Below are 10135 nucleotides of genomic sequence, written 5' to 3'. Positions count from 1 at the left end.
AGTGGATGGCACCAAAGTATGCCATCAACTAGAGCAGTAGTTGAGCCCTTTGACATCTTGCCAATAGTTGCAGAGGCCTCTGAGTACCCGGATGACTGAGAATGAGTGAACTGAATTCTAGAGAATCGATTCCCTTTCCCTAGGCCACCACCATTCTGGAGCATGGTACCCTGTGACTCTTTCCTAAAAACAAAGTTTTTCACCTTTGCAATTTTGAACATGGAAACAGTAGTGTCCTGCTAGTTCTTGTGATATTAGCAGGCCATCTTTTCTATTGTCTTGTTCCAAAGCACTTGGCTTTTTAATGCTAATCTTTTCAGCAAGCAAGTTCTCTGCACCATCATTGTGGGATACAGTTTTACCAGAGCTTTCTTTCTGGATAAAATAAAAACATTTTAAATCATTGTGCTGGGCTGTTTGCTCTTGATTCTCAAGGTAAGGCTGGTTATAGCCCCCAACAGTAGATGTGCCACCATTTCAACATTAGACTGCCTTAAAATTTCTTCCACCAGATCAATTAGTCTGCCCCTCTTAATTTCAGTTTCCTACAATGTCTCAGGATACAAGCCAAATGCAGACAAAAAAGATAATTACACATGGTCTGGAGTCCAAACACCAGTGGAGTCCTCCTTCCCAGCTGAAACCTCTTGAATCTGTTTTTTACCAGCTACATTTCTATCAGCATCTGGTCTTCTGGGCTTTGACCAGAATCTCCCAACAAGCTTTTCTCAGCATTTCAGGACTGCTTCTCCAGCTGGAATCTCCAAACCTTTCCAAACTTCTCCTGCAAGCCAATTCCAATGGCTACTGAATCACATGGTAATGTAGCATCAGCAATGACTCCAATTCTGGAAACAAAATCTGTTTTAGTTACTTTTGCACCACTGAAACACAAAATCCAACAACCACAAGTTAAAGAAGTTTATTCTCGCTCACAGTCTGTTGAAGTTTCAGTCCGTAATCAGCTGGCTTCAAGGCAGGGTAGGAATGCTGAGGGGTATTGCAGAAGAGAAACAGTCCGTGTCAGTGAGAAGCAGAGAGTGATCAAGGAGGAGGGAGGGAGATAGACTCTTCCAAGACACGCCCCCAGTGACCCACCTCCTCCCACCTGGCTCCACCTCCCAAATCATATTTACCTATGACACCCCCAAGATCCAATCATCTGACCAAATACACCCTTATGAGTTTAAGAGGCTTTGGAAGGATATCTAGATACAAAAGAGATATCTACATATTCTCAAGTATTTGGAATTTATACAATTACTTTTTCCCCATTAAGTTTATTAGTACATTTAAAACGAACAATACAGTTACATTTATCATTGGAATCTTGTACCTTTAGGTGATGCCTCGGTTCTTGTTTTTTCCCCATACCCCTGCTCTCCTGTCACTCCCCTTCACCAACCCAAGTTTTAGAAGAAATTATTCAATGAAAGTAAAAATGTTTTTTCAACTTAATGAAAATAAAAATACAACCTAGTGGTGCACACCTGTAATCCCAGCACTCGGGAGGCTGAGGCAGGAGGATCTCTGTGAATTGGAGACCAACCTGGGCTACATAGTGAGTTCCACGTCAGTCTCCACTACATACTCTGTCTCACACCCCCCCAAATACAACCTATCAAAACTTGAGGGATTTGTCCAAGGCCATGCTTAAAGAAAAACTTATGTCATTAAGTGCATATACTAGAAAGAAAGGAAAGACTGAAATCAATAATCTAAGCTCCCATGTCAACAAACTATATAAAGTAAAATATATCCAAGGCAATGCAAAGTATCTCAGAAGAGCAGAAATTAATTAAGCTAAAATTAGGAAAAACAATGAATAAAAGAAACAAAACTCTAAACTTGTTCTTTGTAAAGATCAGAGAAGCTGAAATACCCAGTGTCAGCCTGAAATATTTTAAAAATAGTGTTGTTGAGAAGCAATGGCTTAGAACACAGATAAAAGTATGAGAAACTGTACATATAGGGGAAGGGATACATGTCACATGAATTTTGAAATAAAAACTCTTTCTAAAAGATTTGCTGAGTATTTCATAGTTTTAGACTTACAGCAAATGAACCTAAAGGAAATGAGATAAAAACACAGAAAAATAAGAAACAGTTTTTTTTTTCCTCATTGAGTTTATTGGTACATTTTAGGTATACAGTACAGTTACATTCATTATTAGGATCTTGTACCTTTACATGATAGGTGGTGTTGGTTCTCATTTTTTCCCCTTGTCCCTGCCCTCCCTTCACCCCCTCCTCCCCTCCCTATTCACAAACACTTTATTTCCATTTTCTCATCCCACTTTCTATACGTTTAGCCCTTTTCTTCCTATTTCACATTGTCGATTATCTCATTAGGATCTTACGTACTGTTATAGCTTTTCACACCAGAGGAAACAGTTTGTATTTTTCAAGGGTAAAATGCCATTTGAATTCATATTTTAAAAGAAGAAAAATAAAAATATTATAAGTTTATTCTATTGAAAAGAAATTAAATTACATACACAATCTGAAAATCTACAGAAACATTTGAGACAGAAAAAACTTTGGTAAACTTGGGTTTTAGAAGTTTTAGAACAAAAGCTATGGGATTTAAATAAAGTGCTTACAGGAAGAAAAGATGTGTACTACTTCTAGAAAGGAAAAAAAGAAAGAAGTAATATGGTGATAAGAAAATTCCTGAGACATGAAAATGGCATTATACCAGAGTGACAGAACATTAGTGACTTTGTTAGCACAGTGTGGGAATGAAAATGTTAAGATGAAGGAATTGTGATTGTGGAAAACAATAATGTCAGCTAAGTACATAATATAGTTCATCAAGAAATATTACCCAAATCTAGGATTATAATTCTCTTTACTTGATATTGACTTTGCTAAAGATGATCATCTATGAAGGAAACTGTTCATCATTGTTGTAAAACCTTAAATCATTCTTTTTATTAGCACATGTTTGCAGTAGGTATAGTTTATAATCATCTTGGGCTGTGGGTACATGTACATACCACAGCTTGTTTGGTTTTTAATCCCCTTACACTTCTCTCCCATCACCCTCCCTCCTCCTCTAAATTTCCTTTCCTCTTTTTCATTTTTGTTGATACTTTAATCTTGGCTCATGTTTATGATATATAATGTTTATGTCAATGAAGTTGCTAGGTTCATGTACATGGGGTATCTTTAATCTACTTATTTCCTCTTCCTTTATCCCTTTTCCCTTATCCTCCATCTCCTGGACTCTTTCCCCATTTGCAAGAGATCTAGTTCATTGTCATCATCTATCCAGCCTTTATTGTGTTCTTTGCTTGTATTTTGCCTTAGTCAAGTGAGAGATACTATATGGATTTTGAGCCTGTGTGTCTGATTTAGTTCATTAAAATTTATATTTTAGGTGTACTCATTTTCCTACAAATGTCTTGAATTTTTCCTCTTTATAGCTGAGTAGTACTCCATTGTATATGGATACCACATTTTTATTTCCACTTTTCCCTCTGTTTTTTTTTAATTGAGTTTATTAGTACTTTTTAAGTATACAATACAGTTACATTCATCATTGGGATCTTGTACCTTTACATGACAGGTCTTGGTTCTCATTTTTTCCCCTTGTCCCTGCCCTCCCTTCACCCCCTCAACCCTTCCCTATTTACAGAATCTTTGTTTTTATTTTTTCCCTTTCTCATATTTTTTTCGTTTCCCTTATTTCCTTTCCCCTACCTTTCCCACTTCCCCTACACCTTTAGCCCTTTCCAATTGTCTCTTGATGGATATACAAGTTACTTCCAGGAATTAGCTATTATGAATTGTGCTGCTATAAACACTGGTATGCATGTGTTGCTGTATTATGTTGTCTTTAGATGTTTGGGGAAGATACATGGAAGGAGGATAGCTGGGTCATATGGCAATTCTAATTTCATTACTTTGAGAAATCTCCATGCTGATTCCATAATGGTTGTACTAGTTTACATTCCTGTGAACAATGTAGGAAGCTTCCTTTTTCACCACAGCCACAAAAGATTTGTTTTTTGACTTCTTGATGATTGCCGTTCTTTTGGGTATAAAATGGAATCATAAAGTTGTTTTAATTCGCATTTCTGCAGTGACCAGAAATGTTGAACATTTTTTCACATATTTGTTGCTATTTGTATTTCTTCTTCTGAGAAGTGTCTGTTTATTTCACTTGCCCATTTCTTGATTGATTCCCTTGTTTCAAGTAGCCTATTTTTTGAGTTGTTTATATATTTTAGATATTAGTCTGAGAAATAGTAGACAAAAATGTTTGCCCAGTCTGTAAGTTTTATCTTCACTTTACTAATTGATTCTTTTACTATGCAGAAGCATTTTAATTTGATGTAATACTTTTGGTTGATTCTAGCTATTACTTCTTGTGCAATTTCAGATTCTGTTTAGGAATATTTTCGTACACCTATGACTTCAACTGTTTTACTTATTTTATCTTTCCAGACAGCACAATGTTTCTGTTTTAATATATAGATATTTAACCCATCTTATTTTAGTTGAGTACATGGTTAGAGAAATGGATCTACTTTCAGTCTTCTGCAAACAGATGCCCAGTTTTCCCAGCACTGTTGTTGAATAGTCTATCTTTCCTCCAGCACATACTTTTGGGCCCTTTGTCAAGGGTCAAACACCTAAATATATCTGAGGATGTTTCTGCATCTTCTATTCAGTTCCATTGATCTACATGTCTGCTTTTGCTCCAGTAACATGCAGTTCTTGTTATTATTGCTTTGTAGTATAGCTTGAAGCTTCATGTTGTACGGCCTCTTGCTTTGCTCTTGTAGCCCATTGCTTTTGTTATCCTAGGTCTATTCTGGCCCCATATGCATTTTAGGATCATTCTTCTCTAGATCTGTGAAGTATGCTGTTAACATTTTGATTGTGACTGTATTAAATCTGTATAATAGCTGGGCAGGGTGGCACATGCCTGTAATCCCAGAGCTCAGGAAGCTGAGGCAGGAGGATCGCTGTGAGTTGGAGACCAGCCTGGGCTACATAGTGAGTTCCAGGTCAGTCTAGACTACATAGTGAGACCTTGACTAAAAAAACAAACAAAACAAAACAAAACAAACAAACAAAAACAAAAACAAATCTGTATAACAGTTCTGAGGCTATGGCCATTTTGACAATGTTGGTGCTGCCTATCTAGGAACAAGGGGCATCTTTCCATTTTTTAATATCCTCTTGATTTCCTCTTCCAGAGTATTGCAGCTTCCCTTGAGGTTTTTCACTTCCTTGTTAGGTTAATTCCTAGGTATTTCATTTTTCTTGATGCTACTGTGAATGACATTGTTTTATAATATCCTTTTCATTGAATTCATTACTGGTGTACACAAACACTATTGATTTTGTTTATTGATTTTGCATCCTGCTACATTGCTGAAATTGGTTATTATTTTCTTTTCTTTCTTGAAACATTTTAGATATACAATACAATTAAATTCATCATTGGGATCTTTACCTTTACATGATGTATCTTGGTTCTTATTTTTTCCCCATTTCCCTGCTCTCCCTTCACCCCCTCCAACACTCACTATTTGCAAAGACTTTGTTTCCCTTTTTTCCCTTTTCTCTTACTTTTTCTTTTTCCTTTTGTACATTTCTTCTACCCCTCCCACTTTCCCTTTCCCTTTACCTCTTTTATTCCTATTTCACATTATCTATTATACTTTTTGATCTTTGTTTACACTTGCAGTTTCTCACACCAGAGAAACTATTAGGTATTTGCACATGTGTGTCCTATTAATTTCACTCAAAAGTATGTCCTCAATATGTATCCACATAGCTATAAATGTCTCTAGTTTTTTGTTCTTTATGGCTGAGTAGTACATAATTTTATGTTTAAAAAACTTCTTTATCAAGTCTCCAGTTGATGGGCAATTGGGATGTTTCCAAGTTTTAGCTATTACAAACTGTGGTGCTATAAACATGAGTATGTGTATGTCACTGTGGTATGATTCTTTTGAGTAAGTCAAAACAAATAGAAGAAAAAAGTAAACAAAAACGAAAACCAAATAAATGAACACAAAACTAAAATGAAACCAAAAAACCAACCAAACAATGCCAAATCAAACAGAACAACAACTATAACACACACATGCATACACGCACACACACACCAACCTCCCCATGCACACACACCAAAACTCAGACGATATCTGATGGGGTTTCCTAAGGTGTAAGCCTGCCCACTGGAGTCCGCAGTCCTGCTGCTCTGCCAAGCAGGTGGGTGGGAGTTCCTAGCTTGTGGAAATTCTGCAGCTCCGTCTTAAACACTATGCCAAAGAGGCCATGAGTCTGCATAATTCTCCTCTGCAGTCTGGTTATGTGTGAACCCTGAGGTGTTCTCCATAGATGGGCGTATTCTCTGATGACTGGGATTGTTCATAAAGCAGGAACCGAGCCAACTTGGCCTGTAGTCAGGGCTGGTTCCCGTGACTCCACAGTCCAGTGGACATGAAGGGCTCATTCTAGGGTGTTCAGTCACGGTGCTTAGGACTCAGCTGACCTGCGTGCTACAGAGCTGGTGCCAGCTGCTCTGTGTGCTCTTCCCTGGGACTCGGCAGGCACTTGGGCAAGAGGTCTACTTAAGCAAATGCCAAGTACCAGGAGCCCTGTGCACGCATGTGGGTAAATAGGCTAGCTGCCTGGCCCAGCAGGCTTGTGGGCTGTGCCAGCTCAGCTGGATGTCATTGCCTGTACATCCTTTCTCTGGCCTGACGTGGAGTAGGGAGGGTGGTGTGTGCTGGAGCGGAGAGCACAGGGGTGCTGCTTTCTCCAGGATTTGGAAAGGGGTGCTGTGCATAAGAGGCCAGGGAACACACACTCTGTCTCATAAATACGGTCTCTGCAGCCCTAGCTTGGTCCCTCAGACTTTTTGCTTCACTGTCCAAAACGGCTGCATCCCAGCCGAGCAGAGAGTTGGGGCCGGCTAACCTGCCAGGGTAGCACTGCTTCCCTTCTTTAATGTCCATTTGTTGGGCCCCATTTAAGAATCAGCTTTCCTTATAAATTTTCTGTTTCAGCGTGAAAGCCCCTCCCTTCTGAATATCCCCCTTCTAGGCAGATTTTCTCTGAGCTTCTCTCACACATAGCCTCCTCTAGTCAGCCGTATTGAATTCATCATTCTTATGAAAATCAAGGACTGTCCCCACCCCCAGCCCGGGGGAAGCAAGCTCAGGGCCTCTTGCTTGCTTGCCAAGCAGGTGTGGCACTGCTGAGCTATATCCCTAGCAAGCAATGTTTTTTAAAAAGTACATTTTCAGGCATTATTTAGAATTAATGGCAGTAATGACTGAAGCATATTTAAAATTTTATGTATTATGAATACAAAAAGAGATGCAAGCAACGTGCCTAATAATAATACAATCATGAAAATACATTCCACAAAGATTGCCTACATATTATATAGTCCCTTATAACATCACTAGATATAACCGCATCATGTAAAATATGATTTAAATGTAGACACAATTGTACTTTAAAAACACAAGTTAATTTTTCATAGAGGGAGGGCTCAAAAACAAGGTAAAATCGTATCTTTGTAACGTCATATTTTAAAGTGTAGAAGAAGTTAGGTGAATGCAAATAGCTTACAAATTGTATGGCAGAGTACTTGTTTCTTTCTAATTGCACATTTGGTAAGAACACTAGAGGCTCAACAAAATCAAGCGAGAGATTTATCAAGATTGAAAACTAAGCACCTAAAAAACACGATTATTTTTCTTAGTATGAATCACATTATTAGAATATTTTATTATTATGAAGGTGATTCATATGTATTTCAGAAGTTTTGGAAATGACTAAAAGTACAAGAATATTTAAAGAAATCAGTTATATTTCCACCAGCAAAAGAAAAACCTTGTCATTTGCTATATATTCTTCCAGGTCCAAGCATGTCTTGTGGTGGGGTGTCTCAACTGTGTCAACTTGAGAGACTTTGGAGTCCCTAGGGATTCTAGGGGATTGGAAAAGCACACTTATGAGTGTGTCTAATGGGTCATTGAGGCATGACCTTCGGTATTATTCTTCATCTCTGTCACTGTTCCCCTGTTTTGTTTCTCTCCTCCATGAACTAAACATTTTAGCTGCACCATGCAGTTCTGCTATGTTTTTCCCACCTTTGATCCAACTATCCATGGACTCAATCCCCTGAAACAATGAGCCAAATTAAGCATCTCCTCTTATAAATTGTGGTTGTCAGAAATTGTGTTCCAGCATCAGGAAAGCTAACGCATGTCTACATGAAAATATAGGAATCTCACAGTCTTTAAATTCTGGTTTTAAACTGAATAGATTTGAAATGTTGGAGAATTTGTCATGCATAAAAAATTTAGATTTAATTTTGGGTACAGGACTTCTGGTTTTTGACAAGATAAAGTAATAGGAAATAATTTTGTACACCTATCTTTAAGAACTTTTGAGAAAAGACAAAATATACAAAGCAATACTTTTCAACTTCTTGGATATTAGGCAATAAAAAATGGTGATTTCTGATATATGTGAAACAAAGGAAGAAAGACCTGTAATGGCCTCCAGCATGCTTCATAAAGACAGACTGCAGATCACAGTGCATGGAGGAGGAACCTGACTTGTATTTACACTGAAGAGACAAAACTGGAGTTGAGGAAGTTTGAGATGGTTGGAACTTGCTGTGTGGGATACTGAAAATCAGAAAAGTGCACACAGAAATGTCCTGAGCTTATCAAAGGCTGAGGATAGTTCTCATACCTATTGGGTAAAGAATAAAAGCTCATAATTGATAGGCTATTGAGCTAGGGTACTCAAAAGAGTTATATCTTCTGATATTGATCATATATCAAGCACAATTCTGATCTCACATAAGGAAAAGTAAAATTACTCAAAAACATCATATTATTTCCAAGTAATTTAATTATGTCCCAGAACAAAGCTCAAGAATATTTATTTATAGAGATAAAAATACTCAGTAACTCAATAAGGTGAAATTCACAATATTTATCTGTTGATCAAAATTAGCAGGCATTCAAAGAAATAGAGTAGTAGGATGAATAATTGAAAGGAAAATCAACTGACATCACTGACATGCAAATGAGACAGATGATAGCTAGTAGATAAGGATAATAACACAATTATTAAAACTGAATTTTCTGTGTTCAGAAATAAAAATTAAAATTAAACATGGAAAAATAGAGACATACAAGATATAAAAAATCTCAGATATTCTTTGAAATGAGAAAACTACAATTTCTGAATTGAGAAACTATACTGAGTGTACATGGCAGAGTGGATGTGACAGGAAAAACATTGAACTTGAAGATGCAGCAATAGAAACCTGCCAAAATGTAACAGAAACAGAGAAACACTGAGCAGTTATTTGAGAGCTATGTCCTAATATAGATGTATTTGGAGACTCCTAAAGGAGAGGAAATATAGGGGAAAATACATTTGAAGATGCTTATTGAAAATTATCCAGAAAAATTGGAAACCCACACATGCAAGCAACTGAAAGAATTGCACGAAAAAAGCAACATGCAGAAAATTATAGAACCACCAATAGTTAAATATCCTTAAATCAGTGATAAACAGAAAATTGCAAAAATAATCACAGAAAATACTTTTGTATAAGAATGAAAAGTCAGATGACAGCATATTTTTTGTCAAAAACAATGAAAGCCAGAGAAGAGAGAAACAATAACTTTAAAATGCGGAAACAAAACTAAAGTTATCAACATAGAATGCTATACCTTGTGAAAATACATCACAAAACAAACATGAAATAAAGTGGTTTTCAGATTTAAACACGTATAGATGTATATTACACCAAATACTAAGTCGTCCGAGCAGGGCATGCTACCAGAGAGAACCTGGAACTACACAAAGCAATGAACAGCTCTGGAAATTACAACTATATGTATATGTATCAAGATGATTCCCTTCATGTGTCAATGGGTTTAGATACATTTCTACCAAGACTCTTCTGATTCCTTTTTCTTTATATCCTAGCCAGCATATTAAATCAGTGCAAATTTATTCTCTTAAAATTCTAGAGGGATGGGTCCTTAGCTTAGTGGTGCCACTGCCTGCCTCATAAGCACAAGGACCTGAGTTCGATCCCCCATGCCAAAAAAAAAAAAAAAAAAGTCTA

This window comes from Fukomys damarensis, unplaced genomic scaffold (assembly GCF_012274545.1).
Source record: "Fukomys damarensis isolate Sample0158 unplaced genomic scaffold, DMR_v1.0_HiC HiC_scaffold_39, whole genome shotgun sequence".
Taxonomy (NCBI): domain Eukaryota; kingdom Metazoa; phylum Chordata; class Mammalia; order Rodentia; family Bathyergidae; genus Fukomys; species Fukomys damarensis.
Note: the sequence above shows the minus strand (reverse complement) of the source record.